The sequence below is a fragment of the Diabrotica undecimpunctata genome, chromosome 4 (genome assembly GCF_040954645.1).
Source record: "Diabrotica undecimpunctata isolate CICGRU chromosome 4, icDiaUnde3, whole genome shotgun sequence".
Lineage (NCBI taxonomy): Eukaryota > Metazoa > Arthropoda > Insecta > Coleoptera > Chrysomelidae > Diabrotica > Diabrotica undecimpunctata.
The window spans coordinates 17,179,990-17,193,963 of record NC_092806.1 but is presented as its reverse complement, the minus strand read 5'-3'; the positions used below and the strand labels follow the sequence as shown (position 1 = coordinate 17,193,963).

General features: G+C 32.4%; 1 protein-coding gene across 1 annotated transcript in view; it reads right to left on the bottom strand.

Moving 5' to 3' along the window:
• The window catches only part of LOC140439249 (probable multidrug resistance-associated protein lethal(2)03659), a 173,437-nt gene extending 169,937 nt beyond the window's left edge, over window positions 1-3,500 (bottom strand). The window contains exon 1 of the mRNA XM_072529048.1: window positions 3,146-3,500. The gene's annotated coding sequence lies outside the window, so the exon portion shown is untranslated. The remainder of the gene's footprint in view (window positions 1-3,145) is intronic.
• Window positions 3,501-13,974: the final 10,474 nt, after the last annotated feature.

The window sequence follows — 13,974 nt, the reverse complement described above, 5'->3', positions numbered from 1 at the left end:
ATATTTTTTTAAATAAGTAATATAGAATACATTGACAATCTCATAAAAAGTATGTGTTTTATTTTCTAATGAGATGAATTAACTGGTCTAATTACAAACAAAAATATCTAAAGACGCCTCACTATCTTTATATAATATTAGTCTAGGCGGGATCTGTTTTGGATTGGACATTTTCCATAGGAAGCTATTTTTTTGCTGGAATCCCTTCAGTATGTGCCCAATATCGATAATCACGATATGCGCCAGTCGCAAACACTGTGCTAAATTTTTTATTTAACAAAATCTGAAAACAATTGAAAATTCTCATTTTCTCATTTTCTCATTTTTTTGCTCCTATTTTCGTTTTTTAATTCTTAATTTTAATTTTCCAATTTTACACAATATTTCGTTAGCTAGAAATTGAAAATTTAATGTTTATTATTGAAAAAATAGCAATCATTGGAAAAAACAGTACAAAAAAATGAAGTTAATCCTTTAAACGTTTTCGACTTTCTAAACTTGACTTACAAGCTCCATATTCCGCCTAGAAAAACTTCTTAATATGTTTAAAACGTGTACTAAATTTTGTTAAGATCGGTCGGATAGGTTTTGCATAATAATTTTGCAATCCAGCCTACTGGAAAAAAAATCGCAAATTTTCAAATTTATAGTAGGCCCTAAATAAGCCTCTCAGATAGTTGCAAATTTTTTTACATATAAAGAAAGGCTCAAACTTTCAAAAGCTTTTTGTAAAATTCGAATCGGTTTACTAGGAGAGCCTAGAAATTTTTTTAAAATTTTAAACATTTTTTTTATATATATTAGGCTTATAAACAAATTGAATAACTTTACGAGCTTTAAACATATCAATTTCAAAATTTATACACTTAAAGAATATTAAAAGACGCTTCTTTAAAAAAAAAGATATATTCGGCTTACTGGTTGCCGAGATATTGAAGGTCAAAGTTGGCATACATTTGCCGTGTAACCATAAGTGATAGAGGGCTCGTTTTTAAACGAATACCCTCGCCATGTCAAGTACTTTTTATACGAAAAGTTTTACGTAATGCGCTTCATGGCAACATCCATAAAAAGACAAATAAAAAACCGTTTTCGCGTAAAATGTCGCTCGGAATGCATGAGAGGTGGTGGTGGGGGACATTCACTCGAAATGTGAATCGGCGAGTTCAAAACCATAGCGCGCGCTAAAAATTGCATTATCTCGGCTTCTTGTTAACCAATTTTGCTCTTTTTTTTTTAATTGATATCTCGGACGACAAGGATTTCAAATATCATATTTTCAAATACCATTTTTAATTGCAAATTGAAAAATTTGCAATAAACAATTGTATGTTAAACAAGTAATTGCATTTTTTCTTCATGCATTTTTTTTTGAGCTTGCAATTTATACATTGAAGTAAATTGTTACTTTTAGTAAACAAATATGTATTTATAAATTGTTAATAAATAATTTAAATTGTTAAAACAAAGGCGAACGAAAAATAAAAATTTTTTTTTTCATAAATAAACTTTATTTTGACTCAATCTTCAATAATTTTTTTTAAGTCTTTCTTTTTTTGGAAGAACAAGAATCTTCAGGTCTTATTTCTTCCTCAAAACCTTCATTTTCCATTTCAATATCTTCATCCTCGATCTGTAAATTTAATGTTTCTTCTCCTTCATCTGTAGCTTTATCTTGTGCCTCTAGAAAATCTAAGGAATCCATTTTTGTACAAAGTTTTTTACATTTGCAACTAATATTTCTGAATAATGAGTCAGGTAGTAATACCTGCTCAGTTTGTATTGGCTGAAGACCATTTTGAGTTAGTTCCCAACCCCACTCAGTAGCATTCAGGTTATTTCCAAGCCACTGCTGTACTTGGAAATATACACGAAGCGAGTGTTGCTCAGCTGCAGATTGTGTTGGTGGCAGCATGGACAATTGAAAATTTTTATTTTTGCAACCTTTATTAAAGCACAAGTAGCGAATTTTATTCAATGTAAAAACGCAATTTGAGTGGCCCATATACAATGCCGATATAATTTTACATCCGCTGCGTTTAATTTCTTCCTTAGTGGCACTTTTTTCATTAAAAATGGTTGCTTCTTGCGATATATCATAATTTGTTGAAAACAATTTAGCAATTTTGCTTTTTCCTTGATAAAAAAATGCAGAGGTTGTATCACAACCTTATAAATTTTGAAATTGATATGTTTAAAGCTCGTAAAGTTATTCAATTTGGTTATAAGCCTAAAAAATGTTTAAAACTTTAAAAAAATTTCTAGGCTTTTCTAGTGAACCGATTTGAATTTTACAAAAAGCGTTTGAAAGTTTAAGCCTTTCTTTATACGTAAAAAAATTTGCAACTATCTGAGAGGCTTATTTAGGGCCTACTATAAATTTGAAAATTTGCGATTTTTTTCCAGTAGGCTGGTTTGCAAAATTATTATGCAAAACCTATCCGACCGATCTTAACAAAATTTAGCACACGTTTTAAACATATTAAAGTTTTTTTAGGCGGAATATGGAGCTTGTAAGTCAAGTTTAGAAAACCGAAAACATTTAAAGGATTAACTTCATTTTTTTGTACTTTTTTTCCAATTATTGCTATTTTTTCAACAATAAAGATTAAATTTTCAATTTCTAGCTAACTAAATATTGTGTAAAATTGAATAACGAAACTTTTAACTTTTTATAATTTTTTCTCTAGGATCAATATTTTCCGAATTATAAACGAAAATAAGAGCAAAAAAATGAGAAATTTTCAATTGTTTTCAGATTTTGTTAAATAAAAAATTTAGCACAGGGTTTGCGACTGGCGCATATCGTGATTATCGATATTGGGCACATCCTGAAGGGATTCCAGTAAAAAAATAGCTTCCTATGGAAAATGTCCATTATGGTCTGAATTTCTACAGATCCCGCCCAGTCTATATAATAAATAATGTCTAACTCAATAAAAATTTGATATTCTTGAACAATAACTTTTTTTAAAATTTGGAGAAGGTAGAATTAAAAATAAATTATAAATTTTAACATCAAAATTTTACATTTAAATTCTGCAATAAAGTAGTTGATTTATAGAATAAATATTCCATAAAAGTTTACCTTTCAACCCGAAAATCTAGTAGTTTACGTAATCAAAACAAAATAAAATCAACTTACCGTATAATAAACTGATGTGCGAATAAATCAAAACTTCAAATTTTAATATGAACACACGCAAGGTCACCAACCAATGGCAACGGAGGATGCAGTACCTAACTAGTTATATAAGGTATAGGACAATGAGAGTAAAATATAATTATTTGACGTACACTTGTTAATTCTGCCACATCTAACAGTTACATAAATGTTCACATTTACAGGGAAATCCCACTAAAAATACAGGACATACAAACATACGTACGGGGTAAAGAAGATACCGAGCGAGACGTGGATCTAAGACACTGTTTGTTTAAATTTTAACGCGACGAATGTGCTACTTTCGACTACACACTTTGCTCTGGCGGTATGATGACTTCCTTGCCATTAACCAATAACGACACTTATTAAACTGAATCAAAGTACAAGGATTAATGCAGTACTAGTGTACCCAATTTACTTTCTTGAGGATGGCTTCTATTATTTCACGCGGAAGCCGCAAAATGTATTTTCTCTTTCGCATAGTTAAATGAAATCGTTATTTAACATTCTCATTTTGTTTTGTAGACATTACATCGTAACAAATGAAGTGTGTAAAATATAAAAAAAATAATATACATTTTATTGAACGAATATTTCGTTAAAAAGAAAAGAAAGTTATTGTTTTACTTTTAACTTCTATAATTTGTAGACTCTCGCGTGCCTCTTGTCTAGGGTTACAGATACAGATCATAACGTCAATAAATTCGGCAAAATAGCAGCCAGCATTAGAACAGCACAGTTCTTTCATCCAACGTATACTGCACAGTGGGGTCTCAAAAACCCTAAGTATTTTTTTTAGTAATAAATGTGAATTTTTTCTGCGGTATGTAGTACAAAACTACAAACAACAATGTCATATTCAAAATATGTTTATTTAACGGGGTATAGGTCCCGTTAAGTTACGTTACGCCATATAGAGATCCTGTATAGAGATTTTTTCTCATTTTGTAAAAAAAATTACAGTCAGCAGAAAAATGCTATTTTCAGGTATAATTAAATCTAACACCCAAGAAACAAGTAAAGTACCTAGGAGTGACATTGCATCAAAATGGACAATGGGGGGAGCACGTGCGAGAGGTGGTCCGGAAGGCTGCGAATAGTGCTGCTGCGTTGGGGAGGGTGATATGCCCAACATTGGGGGACCCAAATACGAAAGGAGGAGGGTCTTACACGGTGTTGTACAGTCGATCGTCCTCTACGCGGCACCAGTCTGGAGCGAGGCGGTAGAGATAACAGCCTATAGGAGGCTCATGACACAAGTGGACAATACAAGTCTGTTGCGAGTGGCATGCGCCTACAGGACTGTGTCTGCGGCAGCCCTGTGGATCATCGCTAGATGTGTTCCGTTACATGTTTTGGCGGTGGAAAGAAAAGAGCTCTATGGGAGAAGAGGCCCAAACCTTACTGTGGCCGAAAGAAAACAGTAAAGGGAAAGGTGAATTGAAAGATGGCAAGAGGAAAGGAACAACACGGAAGATGTGGCACAGTGGACGAAAATGCTGATCCCGAACATAAGAGATTGGGTGGACTGTGGCCAAAGGCAACTGGAATATTTCCTGACGCAGGTGCTCACAGGACACGAATGTTTTAGGGACTACCTAAAGCTCTCTGGGTTTAGAAAGGCTGACACAGATGAATGCCTATTGTGGATACTCGGACACTGTAACGCATACGATGTTAGATTGCAGCAGATGGATAGTGAAAAGAAACAGAATGGAGAGAGAGAGACAGGTGTGAATTTTGTTATAGTGAGAGAAATGATTGAGAGAATGATTGAAAATAAATCAGGTTGGACTAACATACACAGCTATATCCGTGCAGTGATCAAGAAAAAGGAAGAGGAAGAAATACAGCTGGACCAACGGGAGAGAACGATTTCCGAAGTGGAAATTGAAACGTCAATAAACGTATTTTAACCTTAAATTGTCGCTTATTCCCATTTAAATAGTAATTAATTTAAAATGCCACAAGAAAATAGCTTCACAACTTTATTTTGTTCTTTGAAGTTCTGGGTTGTGAAACTGGATTGATCCTGATTTGTAGAATATCCCTATTTTTTTTGCTTTCTAATATAAAAAGTTGAAATTGGAGACCGTTTTTCTAACTGTGGTTTTATCAAAAAATTCTTCTTTCATATAAGGTGTTAGTATTACTATAAATTACTTGGCCATTTACAGTAGCTAAGTTGAGAGGAGTACAAAATAGAATAAATGGTCATCTGTTACTAATTCTGGTCACATTGTATTCTGACTTCATCCTATCTACAACATCCACGCCTCCTTTAGGTAAATTATAAAATGTTATCATCTCTGGTTTGTTCTCACTAGACTCTATATCAATTGAATCGACTATAGTGCATGAGTGTACTGCATGCTGCTATAAACTAGTTGACCTTTTACAGTGAGAAAAAGGTAAATCCCTTTTATTTTTTCTTATTGTACCCACAGCAGTAAATCTGTGGTTCACAAACAGATAATTTGCTAAAGAAATAGATGTAAAATAATTGTCCATTGTAATGTTTCGACCAGTATTATCAATGGGTTTTATTAACATAGCCCTCTGGTTGTTTCCCAGCGTAGATCTCCATGTTATGGACATAAAATGTTCGTGAATCAACCAGCGAGTATATTTTAATGATATACTTCTGAGATTTATTTGCTATATATTGACGAAAAGGGCACTTGCTATATATTGATCAAAACGGCACTTACCAAGAAAACTTTCCAACATCTCGTCGATTGTGAGGTTTGACCCTAGAATATAATATTGAGAACATTTATTTTCAAAGTTTTCAAATAGCTCTCTAATAGGAGTTAAATTATCAACAGCTCTCCTTTCTGGTCTGGTTTGATGATCATTAAAACGAGTACCTCGCACAAGGTCATGAAAGCGCTTCTGTGTCATAGTGGCAGCAAAATATGCAGGTGCTGTTTCATCGTACGCCCACAAATTATAAGTGCTCAAATGCTGCCCCTTTTTTATTCCATCCAAATATAGAAGCCCAATAAACGGATATATTTCATGGAAATCTGTTGCCGGGCAATCTTTTTCCAGTTTATACGATTTGCGCATAACCGCAAGTTGTTTATTTATATGTTGTACGATATTTTCTAGAGTACTATCAGGAAAAAAGTTTCCAACAATCCAGAACAGTACACTTTGATCCTACTGCTTTTACACCTGGAAGTTGAATAACAATATTTTGTCTTTTTGTTTTTGAAACATTTGTTTTGTTTTGTCATTTTATGTTTTAGCCAAACTGTTCCATCTTTGCCGATAATTTGAGGAAATTTTGAGGAAAATTCTCATCGTTTTCTGACTGCTCCGTGTCCGTCTCATGAATGCTATGTGCAGAACAAGCGTCATTTTCATCAGAATATTCTGATATCGGTTCTGCTTCTATTTCTTCGTACCACTTTAAAAGTTGATTCCTTGTTTTAATGTCGAAACAAATACCATATCCATAAAACAACAAATAAATAAATAAAAAGTATGTTAAATATAATAATAATTGTTGCAACAGATGCTTTGACTTTCTTGATGGGGTTATTTTTTTGTAACTCTGGAGCAAGCCACTCTGACACTTGCTAAGAATTTCTTGATTTGTATGAAGCACAATAATGTTCGCAATCTCTAGAGAAAATAGTAAATTTTAAGATTAAATAGAGCTGCTAACATTTCTTGCTTCATTTTTTTGACCTGGTAAATGTAAAATGCTGTTATCACTTGTTGGACGTCCTTGTTGTGCTGGTGCCTGTGTCCAACGATGACCATTTTTTCCAATATACTGGCGATATTTCTTTGTGAGGTACTGGGTTCTATTTGTTCTTTTTCATTATCGTCACTTTGTTCGTTATCAGTGTCAGACTGATGTTCAGGAACATAATCTCCGTCTTCATCTCATGAGTCTCCAAAAATATCTTCGATGGTCTCAGGTTCATCTTCATTCGCCCACAGGTTTTCAGCTTCCCACTATAATTCTTTTGTTGTCAATGGACACTGATATTTTTTTTAGAATCTGCCATGCTAGCAAATAACAAAAAAACACCTCAAAATTTTAGTAACCTCAAATTGCACACTGGGGTCCGAAGTATCCACAGCTCCACTGAAATCGTCACGGCAAACTATACAACAAACTTATGCGGCATATAGACTGTTCCTCAACGTAGTCAGCTCAATAACTGAATTGACGTGCAAAGAATCGACAAAAGACGCAGACATGCGCAAGTTACATTGAACGATTCATGCGCCTGGGTTTTTTGTACACCACTGTGCAGTTTCAGGGTTAAGAATAGAAAAGAAGCGTGACAGATGGCAGCAGCTATCTCATAGGGCTTCTCTAAAGGTTTGATTCAAACAATCACAGGCAATAGTTACATATTTATTTAACCGGCTTTGATACTGAAAGTACGAATGCAAGGGAAAAACTACTTAGATAATTGTATTCCTAGGATAATTAGAATGGAACAAGTCCACTTGTGAACGACCCTTAGTCCCCGGAACCACTTAAGTGGAGAGCGGGTGCTAAGAATTCCCTGGTTGTTATAGAAATATAAACTAAAACCTGATAAAAAGATTGGTACGTGACATTTGTTACCTCTATTTCAAGCCAGAGAGACGAATGATGTAATTAACAAAATGCGATGACTCGAAATTGATGTATTTGGACGCAGCGAAGATATATGGCCAGATACAGGTCACTGTGAAATAAAAGATCATATGGTACATTACTCTGGAGATGTATTTACAAAAAAACAAAATTGAAGAAGGTATAATAGTAAACAAAGAATTTAAAGTCATAGTGATCAAATTTAATGCTACACCATTTAACATGAGCATTATTCAGGCATACGCTCCAACTCAAACCAAGAAGTAGAAATATTCTTTGAACAAACAATTAAAGCTAACCCTAAAGTACAAAAAAAAGCAAGTTGAAATAAATCAATTATATCGTATTTTTTGTTTATCTGGAGTTTTGATCCTTTCACTCTAAGAAAATTATGCTTGCAACAAGCAGCCTTTACAGCATCAGCCATAGTACCCCAGTCACTCGGGCTGTTCACCTCCCATTTTGTCAGATTGAACTGATTCACTTGAAATTTAATGAGTTGATGGCAAAGTGCTCAAATAATTAAAATTATATAATGCCGATGTATGTTTCCGTCTCAGTAGTGGTTCTCACCCCTTCTCGGGGTTGGAAATTTTTCTGCTCAAGAGAACCACAGGAATTAATAGAGGAGTAAATTTTAAGCAACTTTTGTTCTATTTTTTTTTCAGTTTTTTCAGAAATTTAATACTGTTTGAGCTATTTATGGTTGAAAATAGGGAATTTTAATTGAAAAAGTCACGTTTTTTAAGGGTTTTTCATAATTAACGCAAAAAATATGCCTTTAATCGTAAAAGTATAACAAAATAAAAATGAAGATTATAAAAGAAGAATGAGATTTATTTTTTATAAGATATTATAGATACAATACAAAGTGATATATGGTCGGTGAAAGGAGGCATTTTTTTATGAGTATTTGGATCAATGTATTTAAGGTTAAATTGTAAGAACAGAATTGTTTTTTCTGGTGTAATGATATTAAAGTTTTTGATGTTACATACAAGAGCCTTTAAAATGAGCATAACAAAATGTCATTTTCATGTGAATTGCGTAAGTTACAGCTCATAAAAGATGGACTCATGGAATATTTTAAAGAAAAAAGGTCAGTATAATTAAAGGGTACAGGGAAAAAACCAGTTATGTCACTTTTTATTGAAAATCTCGGTAGAGGTGCCATTAAATCCTTCGAATGACGACCTATATTTGAGAGTACTTAAACTGGGAAAAACTACCGTAGTATGGCGTAAAACAATGTCTAAAATATAGCGTACCGAATAAAAACCAGCTTAGTCCAAACGTCCAAGGGATAAAACCAGCGATGTCATGTAAACAAACCAGCTGATGTAATATTTTGAAGACTAGCGACCGGATGTCAGAGGTCTCTAAAATGTTGAAGTTATCTACTCATGAAGCTAGACAGCCTTGTAACTGTTTAAGGTTGAAGTGCTTTAAGGTAATTAATGAGGCGCAAAGAAAAGAAATATTGAGACATTTTAATGCTCTGCGCTCTCACGATGAGCAAAATTATTATTTGGTTGGATTAATTACGGTCTTACCTTCCAGCATAGAAGGCCTCGTCGAAACAAAAATACTTTCAGTTTCCATGATGCAAGTTATTCGTATCGAGCCAGTTCGCGATTGTGATATTCCTGCCTGTGCCAAAGCTTTTTGTTTCATTCAAAGGATTACAAAAAATAAAATAAATTAAATTATAAAGGAAAGCCTCAAACAAAGTCGTGCAGCTCCTAAGGACAGACGTGCAAAGCATAGTGGAACACATAGGCAGCTGGACGACTTAACAAAAGGTTTGGTATGTGACCACATCAAATGGGTCGTCAGAGCCACTATAGTCTAAAAAATAGAAAAAAGACTTATTTACCAGCAGAGTTTACAATCTAAAGATGTTTAACCTCTTTAAGGAAAAGCATCTAAATGCTAAAGTCTTATATGGAACGTAAAGAACAATTTTTAATAAAATAAGGAAGTTAAAATTGCTTTTGGATACCCCAGAAGTGACACTGTGATAAATTTCAAATTAAGCTTAAAAGTTTGACTGATAGTGATGAACTTACACAGTTAACTGTTATGAACGATTTGCATAAATAATGGCTGAAGCAAAAGATGGCCAAAAAGAGCTAAGGAATACAATCCAAGTAATAGAAGGAAACGAGGAAGACCAGCCAAGTCTTGGATACAAGGTGTTATGGAAACCATGAAAGACAGAGCCATTGATGAAGACACCTGAAGAGATAGAAAAAGATGGCGATCGAAATGCGGGAAGCGGCGGAAGCTTTAGGATCCCCGCTTATATATACATATATATATATATATATATATATATATATATATATATATATATATATATATATATATATATATATATATATATATATTTAATAAATTATAACCTACTTACTCTTACGTAAAATTCTTATTACATCTAGTAGGTTTTCCCTGTATCTGAATTTCTTAATATACAAACTTCAATTTTAAAACAAACAATACAATATATAAATACCATTTAAAATGTTCTTAAATATTGTTTTGTAATTCCTGTCTTATTAATTAAATCATTTCAAATGATTGTGTTCTTCACTAAAATTGAGAAAACTGGGAATCTGTTTATCTAATCATAATATTTATTAACTAAGTCCCTTTGTTTCTTAATCTCATTGTCCTTAAAATGGATTTCTTTCAAGCAATAAATTTTTTCCTTCAGTCTTCCCATCCTTCAATACCTTTGAAAATTGGCTGCCATTTCGCTATTATAATAAGATTTATTGCCTTGTCTTTATTTTTCCGACATTGGAAAACTTTTTACTTATTTACATTTCTCGTTGGGCTTGCTTTAGGATTTTAACTTTGCCGATCGCTTATTGACGTTTTCAACTTCTGGGGTTTATTTCCGAAAATATATTATTATAAGACATCTTAAGTGTACTTTAACCTTTCCCTTTTCTGAAAATTTAAATTTGCGGTAAACGAAAAATTAGTTAAGGTCAAAGAAATAAATATTAGATTTACTCAAAGTTGGTAAAAATCATGAAAAATATTTTAAATGCCTTTGGAGAAAGTCTCTCCTCCCAATATTAGTGTCAAATGTAGTATATTTACCACAAATATTTTGATGTGTGTATTGTCTTGTATGCAAATTGTTTCTATTTTATCAATTTTTGTCTTTTTAATCAGTTGACCTCACAATTTGTTTCCCCGCGAAAACTAAATAATTTTAAAGCCCCACTGATTTGTTTTACACAAAGCCACCTTAGTTCTTATTTATTAACCATAGTACTATACTGTCATTGAACAATAGTTTCTAATAAATAAACAAATAACACATATTTGTAAATATATCTTTATAATAAGTAAAAATAACTTTAATAAATACATCACTAACAGTTTGACAATCATTATCATTATTAATAGTTTCTTCTCCTTTCTTTAGTTTTTATCTAATTTTCTCCTCAAGAACATTCCCACATTTTCGATGTGCAATAAGGCACATAGGCATAATATTCAAAACACCCTATCGGACTACATCACAGAATGTTTTCGGAATTAATATTCTATCATCAGTGTTATCTGGATGTACATGTTTTGAGATACTAATACTTGGGTAAAATCCTTCAAATATTGTTAAATTAAATTTGAGCTACATTATTTGACTTTATATACTGGGATGTTTAAGTTACAACAGGAATTGATAACATGGCAATGTAAGACTTCACTGGAGGTTGCTAGTCCTGAGACAAAGTATCTACGAGGACTTATTGATAGCAACTGATTAAAATTGTTATTTCAATTCTTACGGGTTAAAGTCTGGTTTAGGGGTTTTCACCTGCAACAAATCTATTTAAGCAAGTAATGTAGACTAGTAATTATATTCCAAGATCACTTGTTGTACTATGTATTTACATGATACAATAAATTAGCATTAGTGTGTGCGATTATTGTAGCTTTATTTAAGGTGAAAAGCCGTGTTACTTTCATATTTTAATGTTATTTAACATGTAATACTAAAAACGTTTTTTTTTCAGGTGTAGCAATGGTGTCAAAATATCAGAAGAAGAGTCATCAGCAGTCATGGGACCCCGCAGTGATGCAAAGAGCAAAGCCGTGAAGAAAGACGGAATGCCTTATCAAACGGCTGCTAAAACTTACAATGTGCCTAAACGTACACTAAAACATCGCGTACTAAATAGAAATCAAGACGCCACTGACAATAAAAAAATATTAGGCCATTTTCGAGCTGTTTTCAACGAAAAACAAGAACAGCAGTTGGTAAATTATCTCTTGGAGATGGAGGTACGTTTTTTTTTACTTACTGTAGCTGATTTGCGCAGCCTTGCTTACCAACTGTCTAAACGGAATAACAGAATAACATTCCTCATGGTTTCAATAAAGAAACAAACTTAGCAGGAGAAGATTTGGTAACTGGGTTCAGAAAGCGCCATACTAAGCTTGTGTTAAGAAAACCTGAGGCGACTTCAGCAGAAATTGCGCAAGCATTTAACAAAACGAATGTAACCAAATTTTTTGACATATTGAAGGATGTTCAAAAACATCACTTTTATTCTCCTCATAGTGTTTATAATGTTAAACTGGACTTATGACTGTCTAGTCAAACTCTTCAAAGGTTTTGCTCTAAAGTGTTTTTTTTATACCCAACTTCTATGTGTTTTCAAATGTTAACTAATTTTAAAATTATTTGGTAACTGAAGAAGAAAAGCTCCATTTAATGAAAACAAAAATGAAAGTAGCAAACCAACTCTTGATTTTCTGTGTAGTATTATAATATCTCTGGTACTAAAAAATTCAATCAAAACTTTATTTTTATTCAATTATAATGATCCACCCTGAAAATATGGTTCAAATTTACTGAAATAGTTCGTTAAGTACTTTTTTTTAATAGCAGTGACATCTTTTTCAACTAAACGTAATAAATAAATTACGATCTACAACATCTATCGTATATAAATGATTCACATTATTGTTATATCTTACAGGTTTTACCAGATGGCGCCAATTGCGCTAACAGAATTCAAATGCAAGAAAAAAATATTACTGTTTTTATTGGCAATAATTATGTCAATTTTTAATAAATATTGTTTTTTACATTCATTTATTTTCATTGCTAATTATATCTTTTAGTTTATAGATTATCTTTTTGAGTTTATAATACATAGTTAAAGTCATTTGTATTCTCTTTCACTATTCCACTGTTTCGACTTAGAATAGGAAGTCGAAGTTATTTTTTTTTTATTTTCGGATAATCTTAAATATTCCATTTTCCTTTTTTTATATGTTTATTCATGTTCTTTTTTGTTAATGTGTTTCACTGGGATACACTTTTTATTACAAGACATACGCTACACAAAAAATTAGATAAAAATTTTTGTTTTTATTTATTTTTTAGAAAAAGAGGTATAAAAATACAATGTCGTATATCATTACGAGGTACGTTAATTTTCTCCAGCAAATTTCACATGTTAAGTGGCTCAAAATGTCAACTTTTTTATTTTAAAGATATGATTAAAAATTTAATATAAATATAACTTAATATAAATGTACAGGAAGTCCGAAAAAGACTTGAAAATCCGAAGAACAGAAAAGCAGCAGGTAAAGACGGGATACCAAACGAGTTACTGAAATATTTTCGAGCAACAATGACAGAACAATTAACAACATTAATTAATAAAATTATAAAACACAATAAAATACTGGAAAATGGAGAACCGGCGAACTAATTCTACTATTCAAAAAAGGAGATAAAAACAGCTAGAAAACTACAGAGGTATAATATAAACTTGTGTTAATAAATCAGAGGATAAGTTTAGCAGATGAACAACAGGACTTTCGTAGTGAAAGATCGTGTACAGATGCAATATTTGTTATAAAGCAAATTACTGAGAAATCACTAGAGTATGATAGACCAGCATGTCTGTGTCTGATTGACCTAAAGAAAGCGTTTTACAGAGTAAGACTCAAAGATGTAATCCATCTTCTGTATAATAGGGAAGCTCTCCCAAATATTATAAAAATTATCGAAAACATCTACTAAAACAACAAAATGGAAGTCAGAATAAATGGACAACTTACATAACCTATAGAAATAGGCAGCTAAATAAGACAAGGGGATTCATTGAGCCCCATGCTCTTCAATTTGATCAAGGATGAAATCGTCAAAAGGGTTAACGAAGAA